The sequence below is a fragment of the Mercenaria mercenaria genome, chromosome 11 (assembly GCF_021730395.1).
Source record: "Mercenaria mercenaria strain notata chromosome 11, MADL_Memer_1, whole genome shotgun sequence".
Taxonomy (NCBI): domain Eukaryota; kingdom Metazoa; phylum Mollusca; class Bivalvia; order Venerida; family Veneridae; genus Mercenaria; species Mercenaria mercenaria.
The window spans coordinates 77,125,321-77,137,902 of NC_069371.1; the positions used below are offsets into that span (position 1 = coordinate 77,125,321).

General features: G+C 36.2%; 1 protein-coding gene across 2 annotated transcripts in view; it reads left to right on the forward strand.

The window, feature by feature from the left end:
- The first annotated feature begins 12,148 nt into the window (after positions 1-12,148).
- Positions 12,149-12,582, forward strand: part of LOC123531675 (NACHT and WD repeat domain-containing protein 2-like) — a 33,986-nt gene continuing 33,552 nt past the window's right edge. Inside the window, exon 1 of one of the 2 annotated variants that reach the window (XM_045312851.2) lies at positions 12,149-12,282. The gene's annotated coding sequence lies outside the window, so the exon portion shown is untranslated. The other variant, XM_045312850.2, reaches the window with a different exon arrangement.

Sequence of the window (12,582 nt, forward strand, 5' to 3'; positions counted from 1 at the left end):
ATTTCAAGGTACATTTACAAAATCCATAAGAAGATCTTTCGAACGCGTAGTTCTATAACGCTACTAAGCAGCGAAATAATAGGAGACTCGGTTTGATTGAGTGTGTTCATGAGAGGTAATGAAACGTACCATAACCTTTAATGGGTTCCATGATCCCAGACCAGGGCTTTTCATCAGGAAATAGGGAAGAGGCCTTGGCCTTTCAAATTGGGAAATTTATGCGCGATAATTGTCTATTTTGGGAAAAGTAATCAACCAGAAGTAAACATCGAAAGACGAATTAAATTTATCTTCCCTGAAACACGGACTAAAATCCAGGCCATGAAACATAACAGATTAGACATGTAATGTGCCACACATGGTTCTGTGCACTGATAGGGTAAAGTGCAACCAGACAAATGCTTCCTCTGGAAAAATTAAAATGTAAACAAAATCTTAACCATCTGTTGGCATGATTTTTGGAAATCTTACCTTGCATTTTGGGAAATATCTCTGTCACAGTTGGGAAAAAATAGTATATTTTTGGATTGGGAAGAGGCCTTATACAGGCCTCTGTTATATAAGGATGAAAAGCCCTGCAGACGACGAGAAAACAACAGTATAACTGACTGTTTATCCGAGTTTTCACTTTATTCTTTTTTGCGCCATTTTTAAAAATCCGGGACATACGAAATTACCTAAATGGAATCTATGGAATCTGGAAGTTGTAAGAAAGGTGAAAACAAGTCCCGATAGAATTGTTCTGTTAGTCCTAAACTAGGCTAAAGGCAACCTTTTTCCCATCTCTATCTTGAGACCGGAATGCGATAAGTGACTGTCTAAAATAATATTTAAGAAGACGTGAAGTCAAGTAAAGTCATAACAGTTTAATTTCTTGGACTGAACAAATTCATTTGTAATGTCTAAAAATTGAACGCTATATTTGTGCGTTTATACAGACATAAACCGCATTGGGACTTCTTGCAAATGCATGAATCGCGCTAGCGATTCTTGGATGATTTGCAAGAAGTCACAATGTTGTTAATACCCGCATAAACGCACAAAAATAGCATTAAATTTAAGAAATTATAAGTTCTCAAGTGTGGTTTGTCATAGAATAACCCGTGTTTTAATTTCTTATGCGTAAAACTATATCATGAAGGCCGTAGGCCAGAGCAATATATTGTTTCGCATAAGAACGAAAAACTTGCACACTTGGGAACTTGTTATTTCGATTATAAGACGACATACTTGAAACAACAGTGTTAGAAAAAATGGTATATATAACTACTTTTTACGACATGAACTACACTTCGTGCTACACACCTGGATTTGGCTGTTGAAATTTCCTCCATATATTCTCTCCCCATTGCTTAAGGATTGCAGCAAATATTGTGTAACATGGCCATCAAACTTTTCATATGATCAATTACCCTCCAGTCCCCAAAACCACGGCGAAGCTAGCAGATTGTTCCCGATTGTGCCATTTTGCAGCCGAACTTTGTTGTTGTTGTTGTACGCGGATAGCATGATTTTTACGATAACTAGTATTTACAAACGTCACGTGACTTTCATTCATAAAAAGAAATGTTTCTACAGTAATTTATAGTTCTTTTTGAAATTTTGGTGTCCAATTTCGAAAGCATTTTTTCGAACGACGCCATTTTGGCCCCTAATGTTGTTGGGTTGGGGTTTTTGCTTTTGTTTTTTGGTTGTTTTTTTTATTGTAAATTACGTCAGATCGAGGAAAGGACCATCTTTGATATCGTTACGCTAATGTTGTTTACACGAAAAAAAAAAAACACAACGCCTTTTTCATACAAAATATACAGTGAATGTAAATATTATTTAATACATGGTTGCTGAAAACAGATATAAACCAAGCGTTGCAATTGTTTGAAACATCAGTCAGTTTCTTTTTGATAGAGAAATATGATTGCTGCAGGATTTAAAACTGATTTACCAAGATATCGACGCCCCAGAATAAGAAGGGCGTAAGTGTTAGTTACGCCCTTTTATGAATCATACATTTTTTGAAACTACACACCAAGGGGCATAATTCTGTAAAAAAAAATTTGTCACAAACTGCTGTGTTGACCAAATTCAACAATAATAAAAGGGCGTAAGTGAAAAGTTTTTCAGAATCCCAGTAATAGAAGGGCGTATCTACACTTAATTGTTGTACCAGAAAAGTCCACTTACGCCCTTAAAATTAGAAGGGCGTATGTGTCATAGACAGTTTTTTTCATTTTGCCGAAAACTATGATTTTCCACTTACGCCCTTCTAATTCTGGGGCGTCGATATGTGAATATATAGAGAAGGACGGGCGTCTCTATCTATTGTAAACAAGAGTCCAGTTTCTTCTGCTAAATAGTTTAATTTACTTTAACGACTAAGCTAATAAGTGGCTAACCAAAATGAAGACATAGTAATGTGAATAAAATAGATCTATTTGCATTCCTTTCAAAACAACTGGAATTGTGTTTGTATAAATTCAAAAACGGGAATTAAACTCTTATTAAGAAAATAATTTAGAGAGAATGTAAACATTGCGTTGGCGTCTTGTACATACCGATAACGGTGTTTGCGTAAGATACAGAATTATTATAGTCAATAATGACCTGCATATTGCATTTATACCTACTTAAAGCTACTCGCCCACAGTTTGGATTATATTTTTCAATATGTTGATTTCCACCAAGTTTGGCATAGAATGTATATATGACACTGAAAATGATAAAGCGGATAAAAATAAAAGTTAGATATTGGTACAAATGCAAGAAGAATGTAAATTTTCTGCACTATTTCAAAAGCGTTGCAACAGTTTACTACCTTCTGCACGATAGTTTTGGTTATTTATAAGAATATCTTGCAAAAATCTTATGTCAATAACTTTGTACCACTAGTCTTTTTTACCCACTTTTTACGGATTTTTGAGAGAAATTAATTTCGCCTAAAATGTGTGGGTTAGTACCTTTAAGTTCTATTTGAAAATGTTAAATTTGTTTACAAATTAATATAAAATGATTACGTATTAGGATTTCTCAACGCGGAATCAAAAGGAAATTCCCAATTTAACATTTCGTTTGTTTTGCTTGTTCTGATGTGGAAAGAAACCTCTTTTAATTTAACGCTGCTCAATCTAATCAAGACTTTCGTCACGTGGAACACGTCACGCAGTGAATATTGATAATTTTCCCTTAATTACTTATTAAACGGTTACCAGTGCCGCTATGAAGTTTTTCTCTTTTGTGATATCAGTATGGCGCTTCATGCAGTGTCAAATTCGAACAAATTGCAGTGGTCTAGATTATAATTTGAACAATCTGTCAATTTTGACATGTTTGAATTAGCTTTTTTATGTCAAAATTAGTTTGATGAAAGCGTTGAATGTATGAACATTTGTTTAGCTTTTTGAGATCCACATGACTTAAGTCTACTTCGTAAGTGAGCAAAATGCATAACTTTACATTTCTGCTTCACTGCTATATCTCGCTGTAGACATGTGGCATGATACCCTAGTCATAGTATACTCACACCGAGATGACCAGTCCTAGACCTATCCTCTTTAGAAACTAATCGCATTGAAAGGTGTTTTCTAATCGTTTTAATTTGTCAATATAATAATTATTCTTGTGTAAATGTTACTCAATTAAATATTCATGCGTACGCTTTTGTTTTGGGCAGGCAGCTTTCTTGGAACATGACCATTCCTTATTGGTCTTTATCCTTGTTTCTTTAAGAAATGTCTATGCACACCATTTTCCAAAGTCCTTAAATGAACAATACTATTCAACAGGAGTTATACATAAACTGGTGCCGGGTACAAAATCACGATAATGAAAGAAAAACAAAGCTCTTGAGCACAGTTTACCTGACGAAAGTCTTTTACAGGTATACTGCTTAACTTGAACATTAACAAACGCAGAAGTAACTGTTATATTTGAATCTTAATTCACTGAAAGATGCGGGACTGCTACACGGACACATTTAACTATATACATGTTTTGGTATGTAAAGCATATCGACGTAAGCAAAAATTGTTGATATCTTAATCATGTACCATCCGATCATAGAAGCGACCACCATCTTTGACAAAAGCCATCCAAGTTGATATAGATATGTAGTGTAGACTTTTTTTAAAAAAGAAGATGTCTTTATCTGGAATATCTTCTAACTGGTTTAAACACCACTGTCACCCTGGATGTCCTGGACCGGTAGTCCCTATCCGTGTCTAGTTACCTCCTCTGAAGGTCCGTCCACGAGTTGGACTACTGGACCGCACTGTTACACCTCAAAATGGTAGCAATGCATTTTGGTAGTCACTACCAAAATTCGGCCGAGTTTTGGTAGCGACAAAATGCGTTGCAAGGGTACATATGATGTGTTAAGGATCGTGGAATGGAACGTATTTTGGTAGTGTTTTTCTACATCAGGAGCTGTGCTCATTTATACATTACGTACAAAAGAGAAAGATAAAAGGAGAGAATGTCTCCTATAAAAACAGTGGGGGAGGGGGTTCGGAGTTCACCTCCCGAGATGTTGTTTTCCTATAAAAAGAACCAAAATGTAGATCTCTGAGCGTGTAAAAGGGGCCTAAAACGACGCTTCCTATGCAATAACATTGTATTGTTTTGTTGTTTTAATGTGCTAGTGTTGTCGCAGATATAGTCCACCTAGATTTTTTAAAGCACAAAAATGTTGACTTCTGTAAAACGAAGTATAAATGTGAAGATGGCACGTGGGTCCTCCACCTAGATATTTTCTCGTAAATCTCCTGAATTTTAATCGCAAACAGTCTGTACCTACTTATGGGCGTTTGCGAAACCTGCCCCAGGGTCAGGGGCCACCGTGGTAGAGTGGTTAAGGTCGATGACTTCGAATCACTTGCCCGTCATTTATGTGTGTTCGAGCCTCACTCGGGGCGTTGAATTCTTCATGTGAAGAAGCCATCCAGCTGGTCAATGGTTCTAACCAGGTGCCCGCTCGTGATGAACTAATGCACGGAGGAGCACCTGGGATCTTTCTCCACCATCAAAGCTAGAAAGTCGCCATATGAGCTATAATTGTGTCGGTGCGACGTTAAACCTAACAAAATAAAATATATGTCCCAGGGCCATGCGAAATTGTGGTGAACAGTTGTGCCAAGTTCCTTCAATATCTTTCGATGTATGTTAGAGTTGCATTGACCTCTCTCGAATGTGTTCCAACGATCCTGCTTGGCTGAATCTAGGGCCGTTATATTTTCAAGGTCAAAAGGCCCAGGTCGGATGAGAGACTAAGTTCCATCATGACTCTCTTTGAAATTACAGTGTCCATTCGTCACAAAATATTCTTTTTGTAAATCGTGAGATCATTATTAAAACCGTTTTGCGTTTGATGTGTACATATCCAACGTATTTTGGTACTACATTTTTGCAAACTACCAAACTGCGTTGAGTTTAACGCATTTTGGTAGTGACTACCAAAACTCGGCCGAATTTTGGTAGTGACTACCAAAATGCGTTGCTACCATTTTGAGGTGCAACACCGCACGATAGATCTCATGTTCATTTCCACCAAGTTTGACATAGAATATACGTATATATGACACTGAAAATTGATAAAGTGGGTGAATATAAAAGTTAGATATTGGTAAGAATGTAAGATTAATGTAAATTCTCTGCACTATTTCAAAAGCGTTGCAACTATACCGTTTACTACCTTCTGCACAATATTTTTGGAATATCTTGCAAAAATCTTATGTCAAAACGTTTGTACCATCAGTCACTTTCAGAATACTCTCTTTTTATGGATATCTGAGAGAAATTATTTTTTGCTTAAAATGTGTGTGTAGTTTCCACATTTTTTAGCTCACCAGAGCCAAAGGCTCAGGGTGAGCTATTCTGATCACTCACCGTCCGGCGTCCGGCGTCCGTCCGTAAACTTTTACTTTAAACGACATCTCCTCATAAACCGCTAGGCCAATTTCATCCAAACTTCACAGGAATGTTCCTTGGGTGAAGCTCTACAAAATTTTTCAAAGAATTGAATTCCATGCAGATCTCTGGTTGCCATGGCAACCGAAAGGAAAAAATTTAAAAATCTTCTCAAAAACCAGATGCCCTAGAGCTTAGATATTTGGTGTGAAGCATTACCTCAAAACAAATCAAAATTTATTTATTGTCGGAGATATTTAAATAAATTTTGATTTGATTTGATTTGATTTGAGGTAATGCTTGAGGACCTCTACTAAAGTTTTTCAAATCATGACTCCGGGGTCAAAATTGACCCCGCCCCAGGGGTCACTTTATTTTACATAGATTTCTATAGGAAAATCTTCAAAATTTAAAAAAAAAAACCTGAAGATCTTAGATATTTGACATGTATCATTGCCTAGCAGACCTCTACAAAATTTGTTCAAATCATGACCTCCGGGGTCAAAATTGACCCCACCCCAGGGGTCACTTGATTTAACATAGGAAAATCTTCAAAAATTTTCTAAATAAAAACCAGAAGGCCTAGAGCTTAGATATATGACATGAAGCATTGCCTAGTGGACCTCTACAAAATTTGTTCAAATCATGACCCCCCAGGGTCAAATTGACCCAGCCCCAGGGGTTACTTGATTGTACATAGGGAAATCTTCATAAATTTGCTAAAAATAAACCAGAAGGCCTAGATCTTAGATATTTGATATGTAACATTGCCTAGTAGACTTCTACAAACTTTCTTCAAACCATGACCCCCGGGGTAAAACTGGCCCCGCCTCAGGAGTTACTTCATTGTACATCGGAAAATCTTCCAAAAAATTTCTAAAGATCATCAGTTTGACATTTGAAACATGTAGCTCATATTTCTCAGGTGAGCGATCCAGGGTCATCATGACCCTCTTGTCTATATTATTTTAGTCATTTTACTACATTTTAACTACTTGAAACTGATGAAACTTGCTCATAAATTAGTCACGACATCTCGGTAAAAATTCTGATTTAATTATAAAAGAATAACATGATATGCATTTTCACAATCAAATTTCATCTGTGGGCCCGATCACTATTTATAAACGGATTGCCTTAATTAAGCATATTTTACACTCAATTATATAATTTTTGACAACTAAATCAAAAGGTTAATCCAATGTTTACAAGATAAGAAATAATCGCTATTGGACAGGTGAAAATGTAAATTCCACAGGCAGACGACAATCTCACTCCAGGAGAACTACGTTCCAACGTAAGTCAAGTCTCATCGATATCATGTGACATACCTCAACGATGAAGCTACGGTGTCGCTTCGAATGACCTTGTTGATTCATATATTATGTGTAATTAAGCGTATATATTCTACGTTTCATAACTGAAAAGATGAGTTTGATGTGTGGAAGATATATTAGCTATTTGCAGCATTTTGCAAGATACAATGAACTAGTTACAAATACACATATGTAAGCTACATAAATGTTGCAAGGCCGCAACGATAACAGAGATTATGTGACAACGTCTCACATACAGTGTTGCAAAGTCTCAGTATCATAATTACCATTTGAACTTGTAGAAAATTCTTATGTACATCTTATCTTTACGTCGAGAACATTTCTTTGACATTTTCATAAATGACTGGATGACGTCTGGGCAAGATACAACAATTTAATCAGTATGACAAATGTATTTGTCGTTATAATAATACACATTATAGTATTACGCAGGGTGGAGTAAAATTCTTTTAAAATGGATTAATAAAATCATGTACAATTTCAGCATGAAAATTAAAATGTAAGGTTAATGCTCTTCAATAGAAATAAGTATCTTTCATTTATATCAAATTCCATGGAATCTTGTAAGCATTGTCGATGGCTCCTACACAAAAGTGGTGCTCAGCTGAACCATTACTCTTACAGTCAGTTTTGAAAAAGTGTATACATGTTATGCAATGTAATGTTTACATTTTACGTTAAAAGCGGATAGAGAACCTGTAAGGTTTTAATAATTGGAAGAAAATAACAATTATATTATTCTAAACTTTACAGCATGTCTTTCTTTCTCGTCCTTTTTAAACACGCGCATTTCATGAAAATTTCATTGCTAGTATTTTGCGTTGTTTTCATCTCCCAATTTCCTTATTAAGTTCTCGAAACTTGCGCATTTACTAAGATAATCCAAACTTATGCAGCATATTGCATCACCCTTTTACTTTTCTTTTTCAAACATAAGCAGTGACTCGAATCTCCTTTACTTTGTCGTTTTACTGAAACGCCCTTTTCCTTTATTTTGCCTTTTCATCTATGAGCTTGAACTTTAGCTTTGGATGTGGGATTTTCATGTAAGAAATCCATCCAGTACGCTTGCAAAAGGTCGTTTGCTCTACCAAGATGCCCGTCCGTATATGAAATAATGTTCGGAGGGGCATCTTGCGCATTCCGTCACCACGAACCTTAAAATCTTTAATTGAGCCGCGCCATGAGAAAACAAACATAGTGCATTTGCGACCAGCATAGATCCAGACCAGCCTGCGCATCCGCGCAGTCTGGTCAGGATCCATGCTGTTCACTAACGGTTTCCCTAATTGTAATAGGCTTTGAAAGCGAACAGCATGGATCCTGACCAGACTGCGGATGCGCAGTCTGGTCTGGATCCATGCTGGTTGCAAACCCACTATGTTGATTTTCTCATGGCACGGCTCAATTATCTCGGAGAGATGTAGAACGCTTCATTAATGTTACAAAATAGCTTATACATTCACACTTATTAGATAGTACGCACATGTGTACGCCGGTAATCAATTCTGTATAGATAATCAGGATCGTAAAGCATTACTTCAAGAACTTTCCACATAAATTAGCTATTTCGTAACAAATGTTTTCGGCACCATGCGCAGGCGTATTGCTCATTTTGTCCGCATATAATAATTATTATTACGTCGTGCAAATGTATTAGGAACCTGAGACGTCATAACTCGTAACAATACAAGGCGCAAGTGCCCTCAGGACGGATATTTCTGTCGAGTTCGTTAACACGTTCGTTAACGGGAGGCCGTGGGTTCGATCCCCGGCCGCGTCATACCAAAGACGTGAAAAATGGTACCAGAAGCTCCCTTGCTTGGCGCTCAGCATTAAAAGGGAAAACTGGCCTCTTCTCTCATACCCTCGTGGCGATGGATTCCATCAGGAATAAGGTGTCGAGAGTGATTAATATAATTTGTAGAACTTCCTTCACAATCGACCTAAAATAAATTATGTATAAACTAACACATAACTGATTTTTTTCTTGCACATCGTATAAAAATAAGCGTTTCATTCTGACAGATCATTTTGTTGCATACCGTATTTCACAAATTACAACAGAAATTTAAAAGCAATTAGAAATACAATGTACTTCATTTGCAGTACTCATTCTTATGGCAGAGCATGCACCCACAGCGCGGGAAATGAACGTCCGTAAGCCGAAGTGACGTCATTACATTCAAGTGAAGCACAATAACAAAGTTCCACTTTAGTTTTATCGTTTAAAGCGTAACGGTATGTCCTTTCCGTAAAATAAACGTATTTCAGACCGACAAAATACTACACTACATATAAATAGGACGAAGAGTAGGTCTCAAAGTACCTGATATTGTCTAAGTTCACATATACAATACCATATAATATCAAAGCAGCGCAAGTTATCATAACCAGAACGAGAGCCATCGCATGGGGATGCCAGATGGGTTTTGCAGGCATGGGTAAAGTCGACGGAAACGCCAGTCCGTTGTACAAGAAATAGTTTTCCTTATTACATATCTACAATCATTTCGATTGAGTTTCAATGGACTGTGATCGTGCAATATTTTTCCTGATTGTATACGTTACTATAAATAGTAACAAAAAGCCATTTAAAACGGTCATTACGGATTCTGTTTATGTATCCATAATGGCGCAGTGCGCCTCTTGCGCCATAACCATAACGGCCCCAGGTAACCAGAACGTCAGCGCGTTCTGATGTTGACGTCATGAAGCAACATTATTATGGCGATTGAAAGAGCGCTGAATCAGATCGATTGTCAAATATTGATGGCATTGTTGATAAAAAGCAATACAAATAATTCTTTTACGTGTTTGGAAAATATATAAAATGAAAATACCAAGATAAATATGAAGTGAACGTATATGATAAAAAAGTCAATAAACGGCTGGCCAATAAGTCAAAAGTCAATAAGCCTTCTAGCCGCAATGGCACGCCAAGTTTCATAATGGTCCTCGGAATAAAGCCTTCGGGCGATTATAACAATGGCAAGAAAGCACAACCCAGTCGTATATTAACTTCGAAGTAATTCTTCATGAAATGATTTTTTTTCAACCCTAAATTATGCTTTATGTCAGAAAGTACAACTATCAAGGCATTTGATTTTATACAACATATAGCCTCTTATCCAAATAGTATAGAAACTGAAAAACTCCATTAAATGCTTGAACAAATGAATAATACACTTTAAATTTTTCTTACAAGATTTGAGTACACGTGTAATAAACAGGTAAATAGATGGGATAAAGGTGTCTTTGAGTGAAAATGGCCCTAAAAGAAAATAATAGCCCTCAGGCTATTATCACCTTGGCAGGGCCATTATCACTTAAATGCACCGCTCTCCCATTTATGAAACTGTACATATTGCGGACAACGCTTTCATATCAGAGAGAAATGTTTTCTAAACGTTTAAGTGGAAATAATCGCGTGATGTCCATGACGTCCACGCGCACGTTGCGGCATCTATTTGACGGTTCAACTTGCGGAAAATATGAATGCGCGTCAGCTTGATTTGTTTATTAGATTTTTGGAGAAATTCTTCTCGTACTTTTTCCTGTTTTTCGTAGCAGAAAGAAAATTTAGACATAAAGCAATTACTTGATAATAGGTATGTAATAAAAACGTTATCAGCTTTGTATGTGGATATATGCACTCGTTCTTTCGCGGACAATCTTGCGCTCCTAAAGTCGCGCAATATTTCTGCTGCAGAACAAGTGCATTATATCCAAAAACAATGTCAATAACTTATAAATATTGACGTTTCCGTTTCATTTCGAGTGCGTGTCGTCAATTGTGACGTCAGTTTCATGGATGCCGTCACATTTTTAAGTTCTTTAACTAGGACATTTTCAGTTCCACTTGGGCTAAAGAACAATTTTTTCATTGATATAATGAATTATACACATGTAGTAATTATAAAAAGATTTTAGATTTGCATCGATAAATAAGCATTCATTCTTCATAAATAAAACTCTGGAAAGTAGATCCCTCGGAAGCACCGAGAACAAGGCAAACAGTGAAAATTGCAGACTCGGTTTGATTGAAGTCGCGCAATATTTCTATATTTCCGCTGCAGAACGCGTGCATATACCTAGATACAAATCTAATAACCTACGATTACATGCTTATTTCAGGTTTCTTAGTTGCGCCCTGTGCTTCAAAAGAATCTTTTTACACACTTAATAATAATTAAGGTGTGCGCATGCAATAGTATAAGTCAACTCCGCGCCACCTCATATATATTGCTAGTAAGATATCTTGGAGAAACCGTCAAATGATAGTAAAAGAAACGGATAAAAATACTAGTACATACTTTGAACAAAATCTGATTTTCAGTCACAGACATTGTATATTTTACTCGAATATAAGTAATGTGTTAAGCAGCAATACTTCGATGAGTGTCAGTAACGCTTGCCTTTGTCGCGTATAGAGTTAGTATCATCATCGGTTAGAGTGAGGGACATGATATTTAATAAATATTGTTCGTTTATGATAAAGCCGTTGCAGAGATATATTTCTAAGATTAAAACTGGCATTGCCTTTAATCGATCATTGACTGTCAGTAAGTATTGCTGTTGAAAAAGTGTTGTATATTTGTTTTATTCTGGAAAATAGTAAAATGCTTCTATTTTCTAAATAACAGACAACTGCTTTTAAAATTTAAATGTTTTAATAAATTTATACGGTTACTTTTAGAATCTGAATAAATCTCAAGTCAAGACATAAGTAAATATAATAAAAGTAATTGATACACATGAAAATAATATAAGCCGTGTCATATTGAGCGATACCGTAGCCAGAAGTCGTTGAGATATGTCACATGATATCGTTGAGAAATGACTTGCGTTGGAACGTAGTTCTCCCGGAGTGAATCTATAGTGTAGACATCGAGTACAATGTTCCAAGCATTTACCGATATCTAAACGTTAACTAAACATGAGACACTTCGATTTTATTTGTGACGAGTGTCCGATACAGGGCAGGCTTGTGAAGTTGGAACTAGTGTATTGAGTAACGCTATAGCAACCGGGACGCGCATGCTGGGTAAATAACGCCTGTTCTGTGCATGTACAAATTATTTGTTCATTTTGTTGTTTAAGCTGTTATGGTTATTCTTGTTTGTTTATAAACAAACAATTTAAATTAATCATTTCCATTGATTTTAACCTGATTTGACTATTTCTGTTGAGGTTTTATCAATCTAGAAACAAAAACAATGCTATAGGACAATTTAAAAGTTTTCAATATGATTGAAATTAATCTTTTGAAGCCGGATACGTTTTTCGTGGAAACAGGATCAACGCGAATGCGAAACAGGTAGGACAATTAATGATATAATTAAAA